This window comes from Amblyomma mixtum, chromosome 3, assembly GCF_055824585.1.
Source record: "Amblyomma mixtum isolate Tamu chromosome 3, ASM5582458v1, whole genome shotgun sequence".
NCBI lineage: Eukaryota > Metazoa > Arthropoda > Arachnida > Ixodida > Ixodidae > Amblyomma > Amblyomma mixtum.
In genome coordinates, this window is record NC_143014.1 from 157,048,398 (window position 1) to 157,075,299 (window position 26,902).

The following is a 26,902-nucleotide window of genomic DNA, read 5'->3' on the forward strand; positions in this document are numbered from 1 at the left end:
ATGAGCGCAGAGAGAACTATACCAAATAAATAAAACATTTTATTTCTCTTAAAATGTGATAATGTGCTATTTCCGCTTGATAATACTTTTTACCTGGCACACCTTGTGTGGCTTGTGTATGGCTATTACTACAAGCCGTGTTTGGGACAAACATCTCTAATTGTCATGCGTTTTGTTTGTTGCTTTTTCCTTTGGCATTTACCAGCAAGAGCTTTGTCCCCCCCCCCCCCCCCCCCCCCCCCCCCCCCACCTTTGCCTTTTTTCTGCCAAAAGAGCAACCATCTATATCCCTGTAACTCACGTTGCATACACTTATGGCCACCAATTTCAATGGAAAGACTGGAAAACTGTATACCTCATTCATTGGTCAGGGTTCAGGGATGACCAGTGGTGGGGAGTCCAAGTCTGTGTCACACTTATCTCACCAAATTCGTATACGGCTGTCAAAGTGTCCCACACACAGCTTTGTCCGTAAAAAAAAAATACTCTATAGCTGGATTTTTCTCTTCACCGCCCCCCCCCCCCCCCCCCCCCCCTCCCAGAAGCATCCATGCAGTCATTTACCTCGCAAAGCTTAGCGTTAAAATTATAAGGGCATTCCGAACTGCGGTCACCTTTAGGTATAGAAAGCGCAACAGGCTGCTCATCGTGCCTATTTTCAATATCACTTTACTCCGAACACCTCTCGGCATGTCATAGGGGCCCCTTATAAGCTACTGTGTTTCCCAACCGAACGACGCGAGCGTTTGCGTTTCAGCGTTTATTTATTTTGTTTTTGTTTTCTCTACCGGTATCCTCCCCACAACAAGTGTGCGTCACCCCCTCTGTGTGAAAACTATGCAAGATGCAGTTCGAAGTAATTCCGCGTGCTCATTCGGAGACCCCCATCACTGAGTCATCAGCGTATGTCGCTAGGCTTTTTCCGAAGAATAATGTCTCTTTTTATTCCTCCTTAGCTTCTTGGAAGCTTTCATTCCCCTGCCCTCTGTTCAAAAGTTATTCACAAGCTGTGTTTTCTACAGTGTTGCGTCTTTTCCCTGTGCGGAGAATTAAAAGGTGGCATTTTGTTTCACAGACGCCGCTATAGTAGCCGTACGGTCGGAGTCCCAGTTTCTACTTTATGTTTATCCTTTTCCTTTAGGAGGCTTTTATCTTCGTGGCATCGAAACCTGCGCTAATCGAGCAAAAAATCTACGAGAAAAGCGTGCGCGCTGCCATGTATAAAATACTAGCTCTTCCTGTCGTTGCGGCGGCCTTGAAAGATGCGCGTCGTGCGCGTCGGCTTTTCGCGGAGAGGCAGAGAAAAGCAGAGAGCGAATGTTGCCGGTAAAACCAGAGATGAGTGACGATGTCTCGCGTGGCAAATTGCTCCGAGGAGCAGGCATTAGCGGTGGCTGCAGTGAAGAAAAAAAAAAGGAACAGAAGAAAGAAACTGATGGTCGAATTAGGTGTGCTACAGTTCGGTTTCCCCCTCGGTTCCAGTGTTCAGATCCAATGCTTACGGATGGCAGTTGTTCGAATAGCGATAATGGGTTAATGTCCATATATGCGAAATTGGCCATTCTCTCCATTAAGAGATCCCTGGGAGTCTTCCTACCAATTCTGGCGCAGTGGTAGAAGGGCGCCACTGAGCCCTTCTGTGGCTGGTGCTGCCGTCGGTCGGACTTGTGTTGGGTTACGACTCAGGTTGCCCTTCCTGAGCAGCCTCTCGCAAATATATGAGCTACCATCTGACAGGATGAGCAGGTTCTAATGTGTTTGTATATATATATATATATATATATATATATATAGAGAGAGAGAGAGAGAAACGGAGGCTGGTCCCCGGCCGAAACGTCAAGAAAAGTGGTGTTTCTTCACCACACGTCTCTTTTCTTGAAGTGTATTGCCAACCTAGCGTGTGTGTGTGTGTGTATATATATATATATATATATATATATATATATATATATATATATATATATATATATATATATAGCAGGTGAGCCGCCTGCTGCAGAACAGGCTTCAGACAAACAGACAAAACACAAAACGGCTAAATGCCGGGAATAGCCGCTATAAGGTAAGTACTACCGCACTAAAAAATGCTACTGCGGCCAGCCAACAATAAAACAGAGCCTTTTCTGCGCGCATACAATGTGGGAGCATGTTCTTAGCGGCGGAAAATTAGTCCCGCTATCGAAGTTGCGTTCCTCGCGGGGTTGTGCACGCAGGTGATATCTATACATGGCCAGTTCGGACGGGTTATATGACTCGGTGGGCGCGAACGGAAACGCTCGTTATGGATCTCTGGCGGGACTTCGTTTAGAAGTCGTCTTATTACGAAATCGAAGAAGAAGCGGACTCTCCTCGCCGCCAGACGTGCGTCGTCGGTTGCAGGTAGCCCGGTACGTCTACTGCCGTCTGTGTCTACTGACGTATACACACTCACCAATACGCACAACTTTCCTGCTGTCAAATCTTATACAGCTTTCGTGAGCATAGTGGCCCGAGGTGCACCGAACTAAGTGAACGTATCGAAGCTTGGGTTGAAATGAGACGACCCCCTTTGATCAACTGTCGCTCGGCGGCTGTTCGCTCACTTTTTGTAGTATATATAATCGGGAAATGCGCCAATGAATATTTGAGTTGCATTTTTTTTTTTTGCTGAATATCTGAAATACTGCTCACCGAGAGATAAAGTCAGGAAAAGATAAAACTTCCAGACTTTCTTCTTCTGCTCTTCAGGGAGAATAAGAATTGATAACAATATAACAAAAAATCTTTCCACGATGCATCTCGTCTGCGGCTTGAGCAGGTAGCGCATACATGCTTCTGCACATTAAGGGACATTTCGTAATGGGGCGGGGCTATCGCCTTGCGTCTCCTTCTCAGCAATGATATTTTGGAAAGTTTCTAAAATGGGCTGACGACTTGTTAAGAGCTGTTGCAGGGATTGAAGAGCCTGCATTCTGTCGCCATTGAACCACCCTCAAGGTGCGCATTCCTCTGATCTCGCCATAACCTGGCAGGTGGCTGCCATCTGCCACAGTTGACAGGTGGAATTGCCATTGAATAGAACTAAACGAATTAAATTAATTCGCTTAAATAAATATTTCTCTAAGCAATTAGGCTGTCGCGGCTGACGCTGTAGATTCCACGGCAAAAGCCAGAGCTACTCATCTTTTGCTGCAAAACAATATGCAAATACAAAGAAAAACGAAAAAAATCGTATTTACTATTCCTAAATGCACGACGCTATCCTCGACGCACAATTGTCTCAAATGCATAAACAGACGCCAGCATATGCATGAGGCATAAATGAGCACAGCGAGAAGCAGGCACGAAGTCTGGGTCGGGGACCGCGCGGCCTCCACATTGTGCCGCAACTCGGCCTTCCGCGAGAGGCCCATTTCTTTCCGATTGGAAGTGCCGGCGAGCACGGCATGCGCACGCACGGAGCGCGTTGCCTGCAGACCGGCGTAAAACGCGGCTGAGATAGCAGGGCCGCGGGACTCTGCTACACGGCGCTGATAGTTAATGCTTGACGCGGCCTCACTGATTGTCAAGAGCTGCATGTCGGCACTCTGGCTAGCGCGCGACCAGCTCCGCTGAATACGAGGCGAAGGGTGAAAGTCGGACGCTTGTGAGCTCGCTACTTCTTACACTTCGACAGGGCTAGGACCAACAAGCGCTGGTTTCACGATGGAGGCGCGAGCACCTCCGCTTTTGCCTCTTAGGCTTTGCTTGGCCGCTGCTTTCGCTTTCCTCGGACCATCTTGCCAGGGGACAAGAGCGCGCAGTTCGTCCTCGTATTGAGGCCACAACTAAACCTGGCCATGGATTACCGTTAATTAACAAAATCAGTAGCGGAAATCCGTTCAGCTAGATGATGAAGCTGGTCTCATTCGCAAGAAGAGCTTGCGCAACATAGAATTTCACTCTGCGAATGCCACGGCGAGGCAGTGCTCCTTGCCTCGGGTTCGGGAGCTTCGATTACGTCGTGCGACAAAGGTGGTTTGTTATCCGCAGCAGCAGAGCGTGACGATGGCAACGCCCCGTAGCTTTATTCTTTCAGTGTGTGAGAGAGAGAGCGTCTTTGTGTCACGAGAGAACAAAGCAAACCGAATGCAAATTTACGTTGCTTTCTTTTTGATTCATCGTATTATAGAGCATTCCTCCCCACTTCCCGAAGGAAACATGTGCACTATTCGTTCCATTCAAAGGACTGCAAATGTGTGGAGCACTGTGAAGTGAGATGTGCACCGTTAAGCAATTTTTGTCGAAACTCAGCTACGAAGGGGCGCGTTTAAGATTAGTGCAAATGGCGCAAGCTCGGCTTCCTGCAAAACGCCATAAATCATTTTCCTTCCTTCAATTTTTTTTTTCTAGCAGAGTGGCTCATTTCATCACATTCGTGCCGACAGGTCTTCTGAATATGCAAGATGGATATATCACAAAAACCATTGGCTGGGATGCGGGTATGCATGCGCAGAACTAGTTCAGGGTAGACGCGCCTAATAACAATACCGGGTTAGTTTTTGTTAGGAATGGTCGCTCGTGGAATTACGTGTACTCAAATGTTATGCGTGTATACAATGTGGAAGAAAGTCCGTAGGATATTAATGTAGGTGGGTTTACTCATACATTGCTGCACTCGCCTTTACTAGCCGTGCTGCTTACATGACTGACATGCATGCTTTTAGTTTGGGGCTATTCGAGTTCCTCCCCTTGCTTTCCTCAATCTCCGTGTCTCACAGCTGTCCGTGCCTGCGCGCGGAGCAGCCAACTCCCGACCTTCGAGACGTTCCGCTTCATTACTCTGTTTCATTACTGTCATGTTTATGTCGCGCCCACAAGTTTAAAAAAATGGACCCTTCAAGTTTTTTGTCTGCAGAACAGGACGCAACCGCACCGTGCATATGATAACCTTGGGTGCCCGTGAATCTGTTCTGCGTGTCATATCTTTTCCTCTTCCATAAGCCACGTCACGTACCGATTGACTTGCCAGCCACATGTCCTTGTAAACCTCTTCCCGTTTCATTAGAGAAACTAACCCGTTCGCTTTGAGTGGCTGGAGAACACTGAGAAGGAGCTGGCAGGCATGTGTCTGCATGCTATCCGACGTCCCATTAGACTTCCAGCTACGCCCAAGACTCCAGCAAAGAAAGCTGAGATGCCGCTGAGGTTTGCATAAGCAGAAAGCGACGAGCAAGACTTGCCTCAAGGCAGAAACGGAGCTCGCGCGCAGACGTAAGCAAGAATACGGACGCAAATGAGCGCTATATAAAGTTACGGAGGACTCAAGCGCGCTGTATTTGTTCCACTACATCGCAGAGCTGTAATTGCTTGATCGCATACTCGATCACTACATGAAGCGCTCCAAGACATGCATGCAATGGTGTGCTTACGTGCATACCTGCGCGTGTGCGCATTGAGGAAATTGCTGCTTGAAAAAGCTGCTAAAGGCTAAGAGAAAAATGGGGTGCCTCAGTGGCGCGCCGAGGCCCTTTAGCAGCAACTCTTGTTGACGCACTCAAGGCTCTTTTTTGCATGCATAAACACTTAACAGCATGCTGGCCGCCCACTATTAAATAAAGCCTGGTAAATGACGTGCGAAGGCCACGGGTTCGTTCCCGTCAGCGTGGTGTTGTGTCCTTTCCTGCTCTTGTCTTTGTTTTGCCGTTTTCAAGCTGCGAGTTCCCCTACTGAGGCGACACTTCGCCCGTTCCTTCCCTGTTGCCATCTGCCATTTGTATTCTCTCGTTATTGTTCGCTCACAAAGTTCCATAAACCACCGCGGTGGCTTAGTGGACAATGTTTAGTTGCTGAGCCCCAAGGACGCGGGATGGAATCCCGGCATCGGCGGCCGCACTTCGCTGCACGAAAAATGAACGCTCGGTTTGCTGCGCGATGCGAGTGCATGCTGAAGAAGCTGAGGTGTTCAAAACTAAAGGGACTCTGAAGGCACCCGCATTCAGTGTTAGATTTCAGTAAAAATCCGTTTTATGGCTCTTACGCATGGCTTTATGGCATTACGCATTTACTGCTGAGAAAATTGACGTCAAGACCGATGAGGACTCCGTGACCGATCCATTTGGAACTGAATGGTGGTATAGCTTGGCGTCAAGGATGAGCAAACAAAAACCAGTGTCGACGCATGCAGTTTTCTTGCGAGAACGGCCGGTGATTGGGACGCCTGTATTTCGTTTTGACCTTTTTTGGCTTAAAAAGCTCCATTTTTACTTAAAGTAGCGTCCTTGTCATCGGAACGCGGTAATCTATTCTTACAGGTCATCGTCAATTTATGCACAGTGTCCCATCAACCTGTATTCCTCCAATATTTCGTCCCTGGTAGCCCTATGTGCAAATTTGGGGCGTCAAACCACACATACCACATACCATTAAGTGTCGCAGTTTCTCGCACCTGATATACGAAAGCCTTAAAGACTGCCGTACAGGCATCTGATGTAGTAAATAGTTAGAAAAATGCACTGTTCATTTTACCACCGGGCCCAACGTTCGTTCAGTACGTGCTCGTCTACGCTAAATAAAAGTAAATTAGTTGGTTTTTACTTCCCAGAGCAACACCCTGGTCTGTGAGAGACGCCGTATGGTGGGGGGCATTAGGTTATTTTCGATCGCCCAGGGTTTTTTCACGTGTGTCAAAGTCTCAGAACGGTATCTAGCTTGCATTTAGCCTCTATTCATCCGCGAAAGGAGGTTCGATCCAGAGAGGCGGATAAATCAGCGACTTTAGAGCAACAAGCCACGACGGCGATCAGAAAGCGCTTAACGGGAAACCTTCCCTCGGATGCGCTACGATCGACCTTGGACAGCTGTCACCGCTGCCACGATCAGGGAAGCACGATTCTTTCCTGATAGCTTTCTCGCGGGACGATCAACGGTAAAATATGGAGGAAACGGAGATCAACCGAGAATAGCAGGGGGAAAACAATTCAAGCTGCATCGTCATAGAACTGCGCTATGATGACCATGGACCGAAGTCCGCGATTATTCGATCTTAATCGAGTCGCCACACAGTGCATGCCCACAGATATGATGGAAGTGCTACGCTTAGGCATGTCAAGAACGCGCAATTAACCAGCTAAGATCGCGTGAAAACTTTCGAGTATATTCTAATGGAATAGCAGCAAACGTTTCTAATGGAATAGCAGCAAACGTTTCTAATGGAATAGCAGCACTAATTTTCCCCATCAAGTGGCAACGCGCGGTTCAGATAATTCGTTATATGACGAGAACTCTTGCTCAAGGACTAGCTCCATATGCGTGGTCTAAGCGGATCTAGGAGGACCTAGGCTGCACATGTCTTGAAACGTCTCAGGAGACTGACTGCTGGCAGCCATGATGTGGTCACAGTACGCCCGCTGTAGAACAGGAGGCCGCGCGTAGTGCGAGCATATCGCTTCATTTGACGCTCTAATTCAAGGCGGGTTCACTAAATTAAGCTGTCAGTTGGTGGTGCAGAAGGCGAGGAAGGCTGCCTCACTCAGGAAATTGTCGGTACCCGGCTTTTTAAGCCCTGTAAATGACTTTTCTCACTAAGGTTCGCCTTCTGTGTTCATCTTTTGTTAAGTGTGAGTGCCGCAATATGTAATCGAACCTGCAGCCTCATGACTACCACCAGCACAGCAACTTAGCCACTGAACCGTGCCGCGGGAGGTTTCGCTTTCATCTCCTCTGTTCCTGACGCCGTGATCTCAACTATATCTATTTCTCTATCCGCATCTTCGTCTCCTCCAACCTGATGACTCTCGCCGCAAGTACCCCAACGAATGAATGCCAGGAGCCTCACCTTTGAAACCTGTGGTAGAGGATTTTTCTCCTATTTTACACCGACAGCTGTTAAAGGCCCGTTCCCTCGGTTTAGCGTCGCAGTAGTAGTAGCAGCAGTAGGCGTAACCGCATGGCGGTAACCGCGGGAAAGGTGCAGGAAGGGGGGTTTCCGTGGAAGGAGGACGGTATGACGAGAGCGGAGGCATGCGCAACCGGAAGGTGGTTGCAGCAGGAACAACCCGGATGTTGGTTACCGTTGAAGGAGGAGGAGGAGGGCTACCGTGGAAGGAGAGTATGGCGAGCGCGAAGGAATGTGGCACCTCCCCTCCGAGGCTGTTGCTGTGAAACTCGAGAGCCGCTCTAGAGGCTCCGCAGCAGATGGTGCCGCGCGCCTGGAGCGCCGGACTGGCGAGAAGTGGTAATCGAAGAACTAGTATGAGTGGAAAACTAAAGAGGTGGTCTATGACTATACATATGTCCATGCCTCTCTCAAATTTTTTACCTCAACATGTCGCGAAATAGAAATGCCTCAACAGCTGTCGCTGAATCTCTCGAAACACAGCGATAACTGTCTAGTGAATTCTTATGAACAACGTTTTAGCTGTAACAAATAGCGACTTTGAATTCTCTCCTCTTTAAATAATACAGTTGAGCTGCTTTCATACTCAAGCGAGTTTGACTCCTGAAATCATTTTTGAGCTGCTTTCCTGCCTATTAGCCACCAATCCTCCTATGACATTTCGCGGGCGTTTATCACTGATACATTTAGTTCATCTTCGTTATCCCTAATCCCAGAGCCTCAGAGGTGCTGATCTTGCCAGAATCGACCTCTGAACGACTACAGCGAGGATCTTCCAAATTATGCTCAGTTGTCATTTTTCACATACAGCGGGTGGATTATGATTCTGGGCCGATTAATTTATCTAAATGCGCGTTGTAAGCCTCTTTGATCGTGCTTCAAACACTGGGGCACAGTCTCGTGAATTCTCATTAGCCCACTCCTCGCTGATTTCCAGTCTCCCATTCTATTCTGGTTCGCAGTCAGCTCATTCCTTATTGAATGCGTAGCTCACACCATATTGGCTCTCTGACCCTACGTGTAACCCTCTTTATTGCTCCACTATGTTTTTGTGCAGTCTGGCTAGTTTGTTTTCAACTTTTTTTTTTTTTGCTGCACTGTGAGTCAACACTCTTTCTGCAAAAGGATTTGCCGGGCTGGCTGGTTCATTTCTGAATTAAAGAATTAACTGCGCGAAAGGCTTAGGACACCAGGGAGACACATTCACGACACTTAGAAGCGCAGACTGACAACTTTCAGTCAGTCTGCACTTCTAAGTGTCGTGAATGTGTCTCCCTGGTGTCCTAACCCTTTCGCGCAGTTAACTCTTTCTGCAGCAGTACTTAAATTTCTTTCGTTGCCGTTTTCGTCCATCTTCCTGAATGCACGACGGAAGACAGCAGGCACCGAAACCAAGGAGCATAGGGCATGTTTTGTTTTTTTTTTTTTGGTCTAAATCAATCAGAGGTTAATAAGGTAATCATTTAAAAATATAAAACAGAAGATAAAGCAACCACATGCCGCCGGTGGGTTCCGAACCCACGACATCCGAATTTCGCGTCCGGTGCTCTATCAACTGGGCTACGGCGACGGCTGTCCAATCTTCTGTTTTCAATGGCATTTATGTACAGTGTAACCCAACCTCGAGAGTGTTCACCAGCGCCACCCACGTTCATAACCGACGGACGTAGTACGTCCTTTATTACCGCGAGTACCACGTGAAACGTGATCGAACGGTGAGGGAGGAAGCTGTGCGACTGCCCTCTTTTGCTACCATGTCATCAAGACTGCCAGATTCGAGGCCCTCTTTAGCTATTGAGCTGACAAGGGAAGGGAGAGAAGGGCTCCTTAAGGCATTCGTTCGGATCCCACCGGCGGCATGTATTTATTCTTCTTCGTTTTTCTAATCAGTTATCTTTAAATAATTACCCTATGAATCTCGCACTGATGAACACTACGCAAAAAACATCCCCTATGCTTCCTGGTTTCGGTGACTGTTGGGTTCCGTCATTTACGTCATAACGAACCCCTCTTTTTCCCTTCCCTTGTCTGCTCAATCTTCTTCAGTGTTTCTTCATAAAAGACGTCACAGCATGCTTCAATCTGGAAGCGTACCGTATATTTTATCATGTTATGTAATACCGCATATCACACGTTACGGGCAACACCCATATAGAAGGTTGACCTTCTAATACCCATTCTTGCTCTGTTCCAGCATTGCTTTCTGTTCTGACGATGACCATCTTCCAGTGGTCCTGCTTAGCACGCCGCCCTTGTAACACTTATTTTTGCTCTACCTATGCTCCATTTGTGCACGTGCACAGCGGAATATTTTGCACTATTCTAACACAGACATTTTAACATTACGTGTCTATTAAAATGCTGTCGCCGCACTCTCGATTCGATCTCGCGACCTTGGGTTTAGCAAGACAACGCCAGAGCCACTTAACCGCCATCGCAGATAAATATATTTATATCAGGGAAACTCACTAATTTTGGTGTCACTAGCGATGACTGTTGACAGAAAGGAAGATCGAAGCTACACCTATTAGATGCCAGTCAGGCACTACGCTCTTGCGTTGTACATCTTCGGCAAACCTCGATACGGCCTTGCTGCGAGCACGCGCACGTTTTCCTGACAGCTGCAGACGTTTCGGCACTTTCCTCTGCGCCAGCGCCGTTGCGCAAAGCGGACCGCCGACAACGTCACGGGGGCCAGGTAATGAGCAGGCGCGGCGCGGGACGAAACGACCCTTGTCCGTCAGGTGATGTCAGAGCGGCGGGCCGCACGCGCGGTCAAGAAGTAACAGTATTGCGCCGCGTTCAAGGTCAGTCCTCCTCCCGCCAGCTCCGAGGCTCATCCAAGGAGTACCTCCATCACTGCGGAGAGTGAAACCGCAATGACATAGCGATGAAAGTAGCTTCGGCCGTCACCTAATGGCGGTGGGCCCCTTCCCCCCGCCCGGTAGGGGAATGCGAAACAGTGCTCCCTGACTGATGCGTCCGAGGCGCCGTTTCAGCCGCATGCCACGAGCTCGCAGCTGCATTGCACTGTTTCCTCTTCGCCAAAGAGCGTGCGCTTAAACCGGTGTGTGCCTGCGTAAACAAGGCCGCCACCTTACGTCCGTTAGCGCTCCGGGAGATCCGTGAGGTTGAGTCTGACGTCAAACACGGCCGGGGAAATTCGGGTGTGGTGCAAGGACCCGCGACACGAAGAAGCATTGAGGAAAAAAAAAACTAACGTCCCGCGAGTTGAGCACGCGAGTAAGCCACGAGGAAAGAAGAGAAACTAAGCGCGCATCCTTTTGTTTTTCTCGGCCCTACCGGGGAGACACGCAAACTCGCGGTCGCGTTCGGTGATCGAGGGTCCCGCGAGCGGCGCTGCACGTAATCGAGCGGGCCGCGCTGCGTGTGTGTGCCACCGCAGGGAAAGTGCAACCGTACACGCCAGGAAAACGTGGCCTCTGGCTCCCGCTGGAGCGGCGTAAAGTACGAGCTCACCGTTGTTGAGTTGAGCGCGCAGGCAATGCGCCCGACTCAGCGACGCCGCAAAGTGCCTAATTAAGGACAGACGCAGAGAGCATAAACGTTTATGAACCTGCTACTCGCGCGATGCTGCGCTGGCCGAGACCTTCCGTTGCGAAATGTATTCCGCGAAGTCGCACAGCCTTCCTTTGGTGACTGTTAAGTTAATCGATTCGGTATATAATAAGCTTTGACGCTCATTCTTTGATTCGCTCAGGAACGCATTCGCTCATATTAGATTGTGCAATTAGCCTTGGTTGCGGCGACGTGAGTCGACCGGGTGGTGAGAACATGCGATGGTGCGCGACGAGCTCGAGAAAGCCTGGCGCATCACGATAACAAGCTTGCCTCATCTCCAGTTACAGTGGCCATCGTTCAAGGCTACGCGGTGACTGTATTTAAATAGGAGAAATTAATTCAGGTGTGGCGTGTTGCAGCGGTAACGCCCCTGCTGAAATGAATTTGAACTTCTCTCTATAGCAGTCCGTGGCTGTGACTGAGTCGAAGTTTCTTGATCACTGCAAATGAGAGAAGGCGACTGAGAGCGGGGAAAAAAAAAAACAGCTGTACAAAGTGGCACTTCTCTGTGGTGCAAGGCGAAGGTTACATAAATACAGTTCATAATAATTTTCAGTACGTTTCATGTTAGTGGAGAGGCTGGCATCTGCACGAAGGTAGTTCAAAACATTTCATTTCATTTTTTCGAAGACCCGTTCATCATCATCATTTATTATCCCTTAAGGGCCCTGGTTTGGGCATTACATAAGGGGGGGGGGGACAAGAAAGTATGGCCATGGTCATATTTATACAGACAAGGAGTATTACGCAACATTTGGGTACAGACATTATGATAGCAAAGTGTTAACGCAACGAGAGGTGAATACTGATTGTTCCAGTGAATGTCGATGAGCACGTAATAGCACCGATTTAATTGGATACGTCATTCCAGTCTGCAGCAGCCCGGTAAAAATACGACGCAGCAAAGGCGCGTAGTATGCGGTGAGAAGTGCGGGCTGGCGGTATAATGTAAGGTACGCAGCCCAGTTAGCTAGGAAAAATTGCTGAAATAAGCAAAGGCTGACGATGCAAATAAACTGACGACTACGGTGTTGATGGTGAACACGGCGACGAAGTGAGAAGTGCAGTAAGGTACGAAGAAGGTAAGTTGTTGGCCACTGATGTATTCTTAAGGCGATCACTTATACTTGATTTTATTTTTACGCTTATTTCTACGTTTATTTTCGCGCTTAATATAGGCTTATGTAGCGTGAAGGAAGGTATAAATCTAGAGGGAGTAAGTAAAAATTGGTAACGCTTCTTTTTTTTTTTTCTTCATCATCCTTCATGAGCGGGGTCACGGTTGAGTCATGGGCCGCAGCTCACGGGGAGGGCCATCTTCTCTGCGATGGATAGACAGGCTCCAACATACGCAACATGAAATTTGAACGAAGGCTCGCCAAAGAGGCTCAGTTTTCTTTTCAGTCCTCGTAGGAGGCGGGTGTAGCCATGCCAGTCTGGCTTGCCCGGTAGACTCACTCACAACGGCTAAAGAAAGCAATCCCTAGGCAGATGTTCCAGTGTGCCTTGTTCGGGGAACCGAGGGCACTTGCTGCCGTTTGGACAATCCTTGAGCAGCTTAACTTTGATGAAGGGCTGCCGCGAGAGTGTCATTGGCTTTCTCTGCGTGAACGAAAGTGGTCTGCGCCCCTGAAAAGGTAGTCGAGGACCCGGTTTCACACAGGACGAGAACGCGCCCTCACTGCCTCGTTGCTAGACTACCGGCTCTTCGGCATTACGTGTGAGCCTGGCTCACTGGGCTAAGCTTGTTCTTTTATATAAGGTGCTTCAGTTTGTTCAATAATTTTTCGGCCAAAAAGTAGGGATCATAAAAGTTAATTTTCGAATGTGAGGTAATCAACCAATTATTATCTACAAATACACTTAAACCAGGTATCTACCTAGCTAGAAAACCATTCACATGCTGCACCCTGCTGATTTTGGGGACTTAAGCAAAAAGGTCTTTATTCAACAAAATGAAACGTCCGGTGTACAACAAAACGACTTCCGGCATAATGGGAGAAGTATTACGCCTCTGTCAGGCTTGAACTCTCTAATGGGGTGCGCTGGACGTTGATTATGCGAATAAACGGAACACATGATGAAGAGACCGTCTGAGTCTGGCGAATATGCGTGACATGTCGCGTGGTAAAAAAGCGGAAGAGAGGAATGTGGTGGAGACCGAGTTTCCTAGCGCTTGGATCTCGCTAAACGTTTAGGCGTGAGCCATTTATCTGAGCCATCGCTTGCAAAGGCTGTTAGGCAAGTGCTCAACGCTTTCCAGCGTAGCAGAGATATTAATAGATGCATTACGTGTGTAGGGAGCATGATGTCCATTAATACAGCTGCTTTTAACGGAAAGATAATTACGTATGAGTCTCGCTGTGAGCCAACACGGAGTGGCTTCGTCGTAATCGGGTGTCCGTCTTGCGGCAGAAATAGACCTATACCGAGTGTTTTACCTAAGGTGCTCTGCAATTTTTGCAAATAGTCTTTTTGAGTTATAAGCACGCTCTTTTTTCGGCTTAGCATTGTCAGCGGTGTAGCGCATCAGAATGCAGCTAATACATGCAAACTTCTGGGCTGGTTAACTGATATTGAATAGTTAAGATTTAAATTATTGCTGTTAGTCTTCTTATTTACTGAGAGGCGTGCAGCCCACTGTAAGTAATATCCGTATCACTTTCTAGAGTTTTAAAAACTCAGTTGCCCTCGGCGCTGTGGGCCGACAAATTCTGCCGACATCACGCCACAATGCGTTTTCGTAAAACTTGCAGGCAAAGCAACCCCTCCAGCGTACGTAACTCGTAGATATACCAAACATTTATTGGGCCACAGAGCCGAGGGCAACCGCGTTTTTGAAATTCTTAAAAACTGACATGCACATTTCTTACGGTAGGCTACACGCCTCTCAATAAATACGGAGACTAACAGCAATAGTAAACAAGTTAAGTAGTCAATACTAGATAACTAGCCTACAAGTTAGAACGTCTCAGCTGTATACTGAGGCGCTAGTCTAGTGATGCAAAACTATCGATAGTTGAGTCACTATCGAACTATCGATGGCAAAAAAGAATATCGATAGTACTATCGATAGTTAGTACTTTCGATGGTAGTATCTATAGCACTATCGATAGTAGTTTTGATAGTTCTATTGATAGTACTATCGATAGCCGCATTGATACTACTTGCTATATATAGTACTATCGATTCCATAAAATCAACCACGCGTACCCACTGCAACCTACACTTGGTTTTCCGAGTATGTGGTATGGAGGTGACGGTATGAGTAACTGACAGGACTCGCCCCTTTTCGCGGCCTACGCGTCACCGAGCTCAGCAGACGTTCCCTACGTAAAGTTGCTGGATAAAATGTTAGCGTGCGAATGTCCTAGTTGCGAAGCATGTGTGCGAAAAGCATTTCTGCAGCGGTTACGTCAGCAAGACGACGTCTGCAGTGCACGATAGTGTCGTGTAAGCCAGCACAACTTGTGCTGTTTGTTCTTTCATCGGATGCAGTTCTAGGTATTTTTTTCCGCACTGTCCCATTGCACGTTAAAAACCAAAGCTTGTCGGAATTTACCCGGAGACCTCCACTACGCCATGCCTTATAGCTTGAGTCTCTTTGGAACGTTAAGCCCATGAGACCGTGAAACCAATCAGGTATAGCCAATGTTTTGGTTATATCGCTGGCCAACAAATGCATAATATCAATGTTTTCACTATCAATAGTCTTACCATCGACAGTTTCACTATGGATAGCCTTGCTATCGATAGCGGTACTATCGATAGCAATACTGTCGATAGCAGACTATCGATAATAAAATCGATTGTCTATCGATAGTAGCACTGTAGATAGTTTTTTTACACTATCGACAGTTTCAAAAAACTATCGATACTATCGATAGTCAATTTTTCGATAGTTTTGCATCACTAGGCGCTACACCGATGATAGTGCTATGTCGAAAAAAGCGCTCTTCTAACTCGTCATGTCCATTTTTAACAAATTTTTAATAAAGAATGATCAATGAGTTAGACAGGGAGAGCAGAACGGTGGGTCTAAAAATTAGCATGCAGAAGAACAAAGTAATGTTCGCCAGTCTAGCAAGAGAACAGCAGTGTGCAATTGGTAGCGAAGTGCTGGAAGTAGTGAGGGAATATGTCTACTTAGGGCAGGTATACTGACCGCTGATACGGATCATGAGAGGGAAAAAAACTGGAAGAATAAGAATGGGGTGGAGAGCATATGGCAGGTTCTCTCAGATCAGGAATGGCAGTTTACCAATATCCCTCAAGATAAAAGTATACAATAGCTGTATCTTACCGCTACTAACCAGCGGTGTAGAAACGTGGAGCCTAACGAAGAGGGTTCAGCTTAAGGTAAGGAAAACGCAGCGAGCTATGGAAAGAAAAAAGATAGATTTAACGTTAAGAGATCGGAAGTGGGCGGAGTGGGTGAGGGAACGAACGAGGGTTAATAGCATCCTAGTCGAAATCAAGAGGAAGAAATGGGCTTGGGTAGGGCATGTAACACGAAGGCAAGACAACCGCTGGTTCTTAAGGGTAACGGAGTGGATTCCAAGAAAAGGCAAGCGTAGCAGGGGGCGACAGAAAGTTAAGTGGGTGGATGATATTAAGAAGTTTGCGGGGATACGGTGGCCGTAACTGGCAAAGGACAGGGGATTAAGTGGAGGGACATGGGAGAGGCTTTTGCTCTGCAGTAGGCGTAGTCAGGCTGATGACGATGATGAGAATGATGAACGATTGCAGGGGGAAACACTCGGTATATAAATAGGGAGTGGAAGGAGTGGGGAGAGAGGGGGATAAATGTCTCCTCCTAATGGTTTCGCAGCTTGCTGCTGATCGTAATGAGTCGAACCTACACGGAAAAAAGAAATACAGTGGGTGTTATGGAATGACCGGCTGGACCGTGCAAGCTAGCGGAGTCAGCTTGCAGTTTACGTACTGATCGACTGCGCCTTTAAGGTTGGCAATTGATCATTGAAGAAGGGAGGCTCTGCACACTTGAGCTCCGCCTTAAGTGTACGAAGCAATAGCGTTAATGGGTCCCTTCAGCGGCCTGGGGTCCTCTTCGCATATCACTCCGCAGATATAGGCACTGTTCTTCCTTTCTTTATTTTTAAATGCGATAACATTAGGAGGCCCATAAAGGTGGAAACTGTACGGCGGCGCCGGCGTCCGCGTGGGGTGTTGGGGGATTTCCCTCTCTCCAACTGTCACCTGCCAACCATCCCCCCTTTCCAATGCCCCTCTCCTCTCTTTGCCTCTCCAGTTCAGGAGGGAGACGTCAGACGAATAAATACTTTCTTTTATCAGCTGTCATTTCTTCAGAGTGAAAAATTTCACGTGTTTCTCCTGTTCTTAAGAAAGGGGACCCCTCAATGATATCGAATTATCGTCCCATATCTCTCACTTTCGCTTGCTGCAAATTACTGGAACACATCATCGCCAAGTACATCACTGGTTTTCTTGACGACAATAAAATCCTTTCTAACGTGCAAGCAACACGGGCTTAGGAAGGGCTATTCTACAATAACACAGCTAACATCGGTTGTTCATTGTTTCTCATCTGTACTTAAAAAATCTGGCCAGGTTGATATTATTTTAATGAATTTTAGTGAAGCTTTGACCTCGTCTGCCATTCTAAATTAATTCACAACCTTAAACAAGTCGGTCTTCCTAACATTATAGTTAACTGGGGTTCAGCTTACTTATCTAACCGAGAGCAATTTGTTAGTATTTATTGTCATTATTCAAATAGCCTTCCTGTCTCTTCTGGTGTCCCCCAAGGAAGTGTTCCTGTCGGAACCATGAGTTGGGCTGGGCTCCCCCGCTTGCCTGGCGCATACTAGAATATAGCTGCCGATGCGAAGATCCAACTCCACGTAGCCTGATTTGGACTCCCGGTCACCAGGGACTCCAAGGAAACGATCAGGCCGATCAGGCCGCCCGCGCACTCTCTCCCCGGGCTATCTCCCTGTCCTTGGAAGCCTACTCCCAATCAGACAATCTGGCCCTTACATTCAAACACATCATCGATTACTACAAGGAGGAGCACCGGCGCTACCCGGCCCCTTGTAAGGTACTGGATCGCGCTGACGCGAGCCTCCTCATCAAAATTCTTACTAACACTGTACTGTGCCCGGCGGTACTTAAACATTTCAACACATCCTTTGATGGCACGTGCCAGTTCTGTGGGGAGGTGGCTGATACCTTCCACATGGTTTGGGCGTGTCAATCAAACCCATCTATCCCCCCCAACCACAACCCCACCAGAGAGGACTGGGAGGCGGCCCTGCTCGGCTGTCAGGACCTAAAGACCCAAAATGCCTTGGTTCACCGGACGCGGGCGGCGTTGCTTGCCAATGGGGCCCCGGAATAGGGGCTCCACCTAGTATTTTTAGGGGAAAGGGCCAATAGGGCCTACCCCAATCACCTCTGTGTAAAAATTTATTGCACGATAAATGTTTTTCACCACCACCACGCTGTTCTTTTCAATACACGTGAATGACACTGTTAAAGTTGTTACTCATCCCGTTCAAATCCGACTGTTTGCAAATGACTGTGTGTTGTTTAATGTAATTACTTGTCGTGAATACCAAGCCTTACTCAATTTAAACCTAAAGAATATTTTGGATTGGTGTAATCAGCGCGACGTGAAACGTTCAGAAAACTGTATTTATGAGATTAACTAATAAAAAGAACAATATATTGTACCCTCACGTTCTTCTATCATTTGCGCTTTCTGGGGTAACTGAACATAAATATCTTGGTGTGACGATAATTAACAATCTAAGCTGGAATAAACTTAAGCAACGTATGTACATCAGCTTTCTGTGCCCTGAAGCACAAACTGAAGAATGCTCCTGCAGGCTTTAAATTTTTAGTCTATTCATTATTAATCAGACCCAAGTTAGAATGCGCTTGCTTCTTCTGGGACCCATTTACTAAAACTAACATTCAAGCACTTGAAATGATTCAGCGCAAGGCCATTCGATTCATATAATGCGAGAACACCGGATTCAAACTTTGCGCGTAAGATAAAAAATTCTCAGGTTACAATTTATTTTCCTTCACAAACAAAAGTTGTCGATGGGATCAGATCCCGGTGTTAAGCCATTTTTCACGCCACGTCCAACAAGACATCGCCACTCTGATTCACTAACTCCATTCACCGCCAGAACTAACCTATTTAAAGACTCCTTCTTCCCTTGCACCGTAATTGAATGGAATGCTTTACCATTGGTAGCACTACATGTCATAGACTCAATTGACAAAAATAGAAGATTGACGCCATCAAACTTATTGGCTTTGAGTTTGAAACTTCTTTCGGTGTTTTTTGTTTTTGTGTTGCATTGTGCCGCCCCTCCTGCTAGGGCCCAGAAGGGCAGGCAGTATTCTGTAAATGACTAAAATAAAAAATCTATTTTCTGGGGTGAGCCTACTTACAAAATATTGGGGATGCGTGGTTATATCGGGGGAGGGGCAAGTTCGAAATTTTGGGGGCTCTCACGTTTTCAACTTTGGCAGCGCCCTATGATTGCTCCACTGGTGGTCACACGGTGTTGATGACCTCACGACCGTCTCAATAACATTAATACGTAGATAGCGAGGAGCCTTCATACCCCTCCTGGCTGCAGCGGTTAAGAGATGCGCCATTGCCCCGGCAGGGGGCTGATGAAAACACAGCCACAAGTGGGGCTTCCGAGACACATGTTGCTCTTCCCGAGCTCCCGTAAGGCTCATGCGCAGTGCCACGGTCGGCAGGTGCAAACTGCAATCAATCTTGCGACGGTGGTAAGTTTGCTCACAATCCCCTGGGTAGGTTGTCACCTTCCACGGTGGGCAGGTTGTGATGACGTCACGAAGTAATTTGATCACTCTTGTCCACTCAGAGAATTTCGAGGGGAATTTCAAATTTGGTGGTGCTCTCTGGTAATTTGTGGTCACGTGACCCTGAAGACGTCATCAGAGAACTGTCTACACAAGAAATTTCGTTACGGAGAAGCCCGAAGCTTTTTTTGTGAGACGACAGCCTAAATGCTTTAGCTTTAATAATTGTTTTTTAAAAAAATGGAAGGGGCACTTTAAACTCCGCTCTAAGGGTATGACGCGATAGCTTTAATGGGTTAATGCCCATATATGCGCAACTGGTCATTCTCGACTTTACATTCATAGACTCCTGGGAGTCCTCATACCACTACCAGCGCAGTGGTGCAGCGGTTATAAGGGATGCGCCACTACCCTGTAATGGCAGGTGCTGCCACCGGTTGGGCTTGTGGGGACAACGTTGCTGGTCCCGAGCCACCTCTCGCAGCTAATCATTAACTTAACTGCAACCTGGCACGGTGGCCAGTTTGCTCACAATCCGGTGGGCAGGTTGTGATGACGCCACAAGGTCACGTGATCTTTAGGTGGTCCACACAATTAGCTCCAAGGGCCGGAGCAACCGGCCGCTCCGGTAGCGAGGCTTCAAATGGTCGCCGACGCCGGACATTTTTTTCCGACAGGGGGCACCAACGCTCAAGCGTTATAGGTACCCACAGCACTGCTCAATTATTGGCGGGACAACTTGTTGTCTTCCTTGGCCCGACTGGACGAGAGAGCTCCTCCCTACTTTTCACGGTGCTGGAAACGACTTGTAAGATGAATTATACGTGTAAAACGAACAGCCTTCCGAAGGCTATCTGTGCAGAAATGAGGCTATAGCGGGAGCTGTTACACTTTGCATTGTTTGGGAAAAAAGCAAACAGGGTCTCACGAGCACCACAGATGGCTATCTTTGCAACAGCCACCTGCCAGTGCAGTGGCGCATCGCTTATCCGGTGCGCCACTGCACCGGTAGTGGCATGAAGACTCGCCGCTATCTATCAATGTGACAAATTTTGCGTAGTCGCGTAAGCGAAATTTGAAAAGAATCAGATTTGGAACAAATTGGGGATTTAAAAACAAGGGACTCAGAATTGGCATCGAATCAGAATTGGAATGGATTGCCGAGTGAAAAAAGGCATTTTCTCCGCAAGAATACAATTATCGCCTGTATTTTTCTTAATTTTTTCCTTCATTTACTTCAAGAAACACAAGGCCTCCCTTTAACCAAGTCCAACGATCGTTCCTCCGTAGTCGAGAGGTAGAGCACCCGGTTCACCCATCGAAGGGGCAGCGATTCGAATCCCGGCTCGACCATTTTTCCCATTTTTCTTTTCAGCGCAATTGCTTTTCTGTCTCCAGAGGCACAATGTAATTGTGATGGAATGAAGTCACGAACCTGTAGACCAATGAGGAATTGTGCAGTGACGGCCCTCACTGTTGGACTGCGTGATTGCTGCAGGGTGTTTAAATTATCCGCGCGAGGTCATGCGGTTGTGACGTCATGGCCCTCTCGTCCAATCCGGATTTCCTAGGCGCAACAACACCGGCAACTATACGACGCCGGGTTTTCCGCTGACTGGGACCCATAACGCTATCGCGTTTAGTGGTGCAGCGTGCACGCATGTGTTGACCCGAGGCTTTTGGAACAGTTTTGTTATTCCGTTGGGACAACGCCTTTTCAAGACGGTCGAAATGGTACTGTGTTTCTCGCCCGCCAAGCAGCACTGTGCCCGTGCCATAGGCGCAATAGAGCTCCGCTCAAAGCAATGCAAAGAACTAAACGGACGCCGTTGGCATGTATGAGCTGAGCGGTTATTGAGCTCGAGCTGTGTTAACTACGCTCATAGTCTGTTGACCTGTTTTTGAGCCTGTATCTGTTCAGGGTATGAGTCCCTCAGCTGTTTATGCCTGGTGTTTGGCCCATACGGCGCAAAGCACGCCAGTCAAGCTTGTTCATTTGTGTAAGCAACGGCGGCACTGCAAATGGCTTCTCGGTGCAAAGTCCACAGGTGTTTGTAGACACATCAAGTCATGATAGCGTCCCTGCCCGTATGGAGATGGTCATGCGTGCCAGTATCAGTGCGCAAATGAAGGTCTACGGTCAATATTGGGTTTATTTATATTTGATAACTAGGCGTCCGTCTCGATCCCGGTCCACGCCTATTCGGTGCGGAGGAATCGTCTGTTAGCCTGCCTGTTCTGTTCGATGTCTAAGCTAGAGAAGAAAACAAGTGCAGCTAGAAAGAAGGCACTCTGGTAAAAAAGTGGGGAGTGCGATGCCGATCCGTTTAGCTGGAGGTTTCGCCACGAGAAAACGTCCTGGTTTAAAGATTTGCACGCTTTCCAAACAGCCATGACCTGTGCTGGCGTTAAGAGCAGGAAAATAGATACATATATTTTGCCTGGTCTTTTCCCGACATCGATTATAGAACGAGAAATCAAAAGAAACTAGGAAGAGGAGTGGCCACGACGATAAGAGATCACATCTAGTCCTATTTTTGTTATAAGCAAAAAACTAAGAAAATTGGTTTGCAGCAGGTATTACATAACTTCTAAAACTTCTATGCCGCCAGACCAGCGAGTGGAATTGATAGGATCTCACCCTGGGAATGATATCAAGCGTTCGCGCAAGGACAGGCTGCGATGGCGTTTGGATAGCGTTAGGAGAATGAAGTCTTGCTACCCTGAATTTGTTATCTCTAGAAGAATCAGGAACGCGCGCTGTGAACGGCACATGTGATATTCTAACTGTCGGAAGCGTGTTCGAAATTACGCATTTGCTCGGCTTTATTTTGTTCGGTATTGAGTATAACATAACACAACGTCGCTTGGGGCCTTCGGGTGCGTCATTTAGGCGGTGTTTCGAACTTGGGCTGACCTGTGTTCGTGTTTTGGGATCATGCTTTTATCATACGTAGCCTGAGTCTTTATGGTGGGTATACAGCTAGGACGTTTTAGTAATGTTTTGTTCTAGAAGCAGAGGTAGGACTTCCTTTATATCGTCTAATAATGGTACGCCCAGCCCATGCGGATTGTTCTGGAGAACGATGACGATATAAGGTGGCATTCTGCCACGCAGCGATGGGCTAACTTCTTTTTCTGAGCCGACTCACCGAAGATAGCGTGCAACAACGCAACAGTACATTGGGTAAACGATTTACCTATTTTCACCTTGTAATGCCGTATCGTACTCAGCAACCCGAATTGATTTGAGCAGGCATGTCAGGCAGAGTCGTCATTGCAGCTGACATCTTTCCTTGATGGTAGAGAAAGGGGGGGAGGGGGGGGGCTATGTTCTCTCATCCAAAGCGGCAGACTTTGGCACAGGAAGGCGCATTTAGCACAGAGAGTCTCGCCGAGTGCGCGTTGCATTACATCGGGTCACGTTCTGCGAGCCGGTTGTCTGCCGCCACCCTTCCGTGTCAAGGCTGCCATTGAGCGGCTTCGAGTCGAGTCTATGCGCCGCCTCAGGCCTCGGTCAAGGCGTGCGCAGAGGCGCGTGGTGCGTTTTACATCTCGAAGCGCTTCTCTGTGAGCATCTGCTGCGCTCGTGGAAGCGAAGTTGCGCTTGCAGATTTGCATTAGACGTTATCAGATAACTCGGGTGCTTCTTTTGCATGCACCTATTGACTGCCACGCAACCGCAATGTTGGATCGTTGAAGCGCGAGGTCAGGTGCCACTTTTTTAACATGCGTCCGAGCACACAGTACACCATCCTAAACCTTCTGCTTCAAAGGGAGCGGCAAACGGCCAAAACATGTTACGAAACTATCGTGGACTTGAAAAGATGCTGCTCTATACAGAAATGGGCATACCGGTCAAACGATGATATTTTTTTTTCTTTATTTAGAGAACATGATAGGTAAATGTGAGCCCCCCCCCCCCCCCCCCCAACTTATTCCCCTCCCCATTTGTGACAGCACTCGGTATATCAATACAGAGCAACGCCAAAAAAAAAAGCAAAACCTAAGTACAGAAGCTAATGCGCAACCTGAATGCGCAGCCCTGCAAAGCAACAAAGTTTATACAACCGCACAAAAGCAGAAATAAAGGATGAAAGCACTGAAAACTGAATAACAGCAGAAAAATGTCACCTCGTACGGCTCACACTACGTGTCCTAGAAAGACAATGGGTACACAAAACATCATTTCTAGAAGACTCAAGTGGAAGTTTCCTTAAGCATGGTGAATACAAAAGGGTGAGCGTTTAGACAGAGATTTGAAATGTCAGTTTGTATGTGCCATAGTTTGTGCGTACCTTTTCTTTTGAACAAGTTTCGCATCGCATATTGTAGTAATGTTTCTTGTCGAGCTACTTTGGGGGAAAGGCAGCAGAATCAGACTGAGTTCGTTTCAAAATAGTCAACTGTAATCTATTTTTGATAACATTTGAAGCAGTTAGCACTCGACACTTCTTGAAAACTGAAGCAGAGTAGCATAGACAATGTTGGTTTTAGTTTGATTTTATGAGGTTTGACGTCCCAAAGCAACTCAGGCTATGAGGGACGCCGCAGTGCAGGGCTCCGGAAATTTCGACCACCTGGGGTTCTTTAACGTGCACTGACATCGCACAGTACACGGGCCTCTAGCATTTCGCCTCCACCGAAATGCTAGAGGCGCGTGCTAGAGAGCCGAACACCATAAGTGCTGAGCCTCCGCGGCAGCAATATAGATAATGTGCGTTTTCAATGAGGCGCGCGTGCGGCTTTCATTAGTGGAATGAGCATATTTTATATGTTTGTTTTTATCGTTATTTCCTAATTTTAATCTTAATTCGTCTCGGAACATCGCGCCGAACGAGGTAAAGCGCTATTAGGCGGGGAAACTTTAGTTCTGTCGGCGTATACCCTCCAGCGTGACTCCGCATCGGTATACGCAATACAGCTGTTAAACGTCTCGTTTTTACTTTTTCCTTTTAAAGTTCGTTCTCCCTTTTCTTAGTGCTTTCGCATATTTCTAATCTATTTCATTTCTTTAGATGAACATGTCAGATGTTGCCGCCTGACAATGGCTTTCGCTCTCTTCAAAGCGCCTTCTAATTAAAGAAAAAAAAATGCGTTTAAAAGCGCCGCTCTCTTCGCATCGATGAGTGAAAACCGCGGCAGCTAGCGCTCATATTGCGGCCGAACGCTTCAGTTCTTTTGTAGGCACACTTGCATGAAAAGGAGTACCAGCATATTAGCCCAGACGTAACGCGGCCATAGTGCTTAAAGAATGTGCTTAGACTACAGTCGCATTCGGAATGGAAACTTTTCTGAAGATTACTACTAGCTCGCACCAGAAGCGAATTTGTCTAGTCAGTTTTGAGGGCGTTCGACCGCTGTCGCGCCCACTGTACTTTCAGCACCGAGCTACATACGAACGGCTGCGTCCACTGATCGAAAGAATGCTTCAAATATTTCGCGGCGCTTTCAGCACTACCGTTGCCGGGTCGGGCACTGCAGACACTATGGACGCAGCGCTGAGAAAATAGGTTAATGAAAATCAATTGCGGTATGCTTATAGGCGCTGCTTGCGGCTTATCTCTCCTGGTGAAAACAGGAGTACCGTACTCCCTTCGCGCTTCTGCGATACATTATATTTATACGTCACCAAACGATAGGATAGGCCCCTGTGACGCCTACGAGACGAGAGACGGTAACTCTGCGTCCATACTGGATCGAAGGGTAAGTAGTGATGAAGGAGCCAACCGCCTCAGCTATACGTTTACAAGACACGTGCGTAGATCGACCTTCGCATTGAGATAAGCCACGGATTCCTAACTTTGCTCAGCGCTTCCACTTCCTCGACCGTTACTGCTGCGGCCGATGGCCTTGGAAACAGTTACTAGAGAATTATAGCATAGCGTGATTGGCTACCGTGATCCGCTTCAGCGAGGCACCGCTGCGCGTGCGCAGAACGAACCGGGGGCGCCAGATAGGTGCCACGCATCCGTCAGCTGCGTGCGCGCCTGCCGCGTTGGGGCCAGCGTACGCAATGGTGCATTGCGGAAGCGGATCACGTTAGCCGATCGCGCTATGCTTATAACTGTATAGTGCTTGACGGACGTCTCACTGTGCAGTCGGTGCTGACGCGCCACGGGAGCGCCGTTTAACGGAGCCACGAATGGCGTTCGCCTTCTGCACCGCGCCACGTCATGAAGACAAATGTGCGCGTGGGCTTCGTGGCTCGCAGATAGCTACCGCTGGCGTCACTGTTGCGTAATATATGGCACATGCCGACAACGCGAAGGCCTGCTCGAAACAACGTTCGTCCAGCTCGGAATCAAGCCTAGGCGGGGGGTCACTCCCAATACTCATGCGCCCGTGCATTGTGCACGTCTGGTGTACGTTGCGCGAAGAAAAACGTCTGGCGTTATGCCAGACGTCTCAGTGTTGCTGACGTGCCACGGGTCCGATGTAAAACGCATATTTGTGGTCCGGTGTTTTGCCTCTTGTAGGCTTCGAGTGGTAGCGAATCCATCTGTAGTTGAGAGACCTTAAGGGCCACCTTTCGAGCGCTGAAGTTGTAACTAGCAAGTTCATTTTGCATTTCAGGAATACGGTATTTATGTTTTAAAACTGCACGTAAAATAAGCGAGGGAGCTCAGGAACGGCTTCAGGTGACGTGAAAGATCATTCACTCAAAGGCGCGTTAAGCGGAAAATTAAGAAATATTTTTCGTCATCCCCGCTTCTTTCGTGGCAAAGGGCAAAGGCAACGCTGTACTGCACTGATGCAATTACGGTAGATGTCATACTTATGCAAAACACTCTAGGCATGTGCAGCGGACGATAAAAAGCGAAATCAGACAAAACTTCATGGACTGTGAGGCTCTACTTCATCGTTAGCGCTGTCTCTAGAATCTAGCAGCTGTGGTGTCAAAGTGTATTGTGCCGCGCAAACACGTCTAACGCCGACCATACTTGCCCATCTTAAGGCGCACATTGACATGTATCTCGTCTATTTGTAGCGGTGTTTGTTATCTTATCCTTAATTTTCACGTTGGCAGCAATTTGGAACACATTTATTTCCGTGGGTGAATGTGCAGCAATGACTGCGCAATGATCATGTGTGTTTATTCGCACAATTTTCTTTTGTAAGAAGTTGGAAAGGAAGAGAATAACTAACAATGTGCCTTTGAAATTTTTAGCGGCAAGAAAGGCAGCACAGGGATTCATTTTTCTTGTTAATACAAATGCATTAAGCGTTAGGTGCTTTGTTCGTGTATACAACTGACTTTGACCTACCATAAAATGGCTCGAAAGAGAGGTATTTTCCTCTGCAATTTTCCCTCCTGTTTTACGAAATTCACTCTCTGGCTTAGACAAAATTGTAATCAAAAATTGGTTTTTGAGGAAAGGAAATGGCGCAGTAATTATCTCACATCTCGGTGGACACCCGAACCGCGGAGTATGGGAAGGGAGGAAGGTGGAAGCGAAAGAAGAAAGAGAAAAAGGAAAAAAGCGCTGCCGTAGAGGAGTCGGGCTCCTGAATAACTTCAACCACCTGGGGATATTTAACGTGCACTTACATCGTACAGCAAACGCGCTGCTTTGCGTTTCGCCTCTATCGAAACGCGGCCACCGCGACCGGGTTCTAAACCGGAAAATC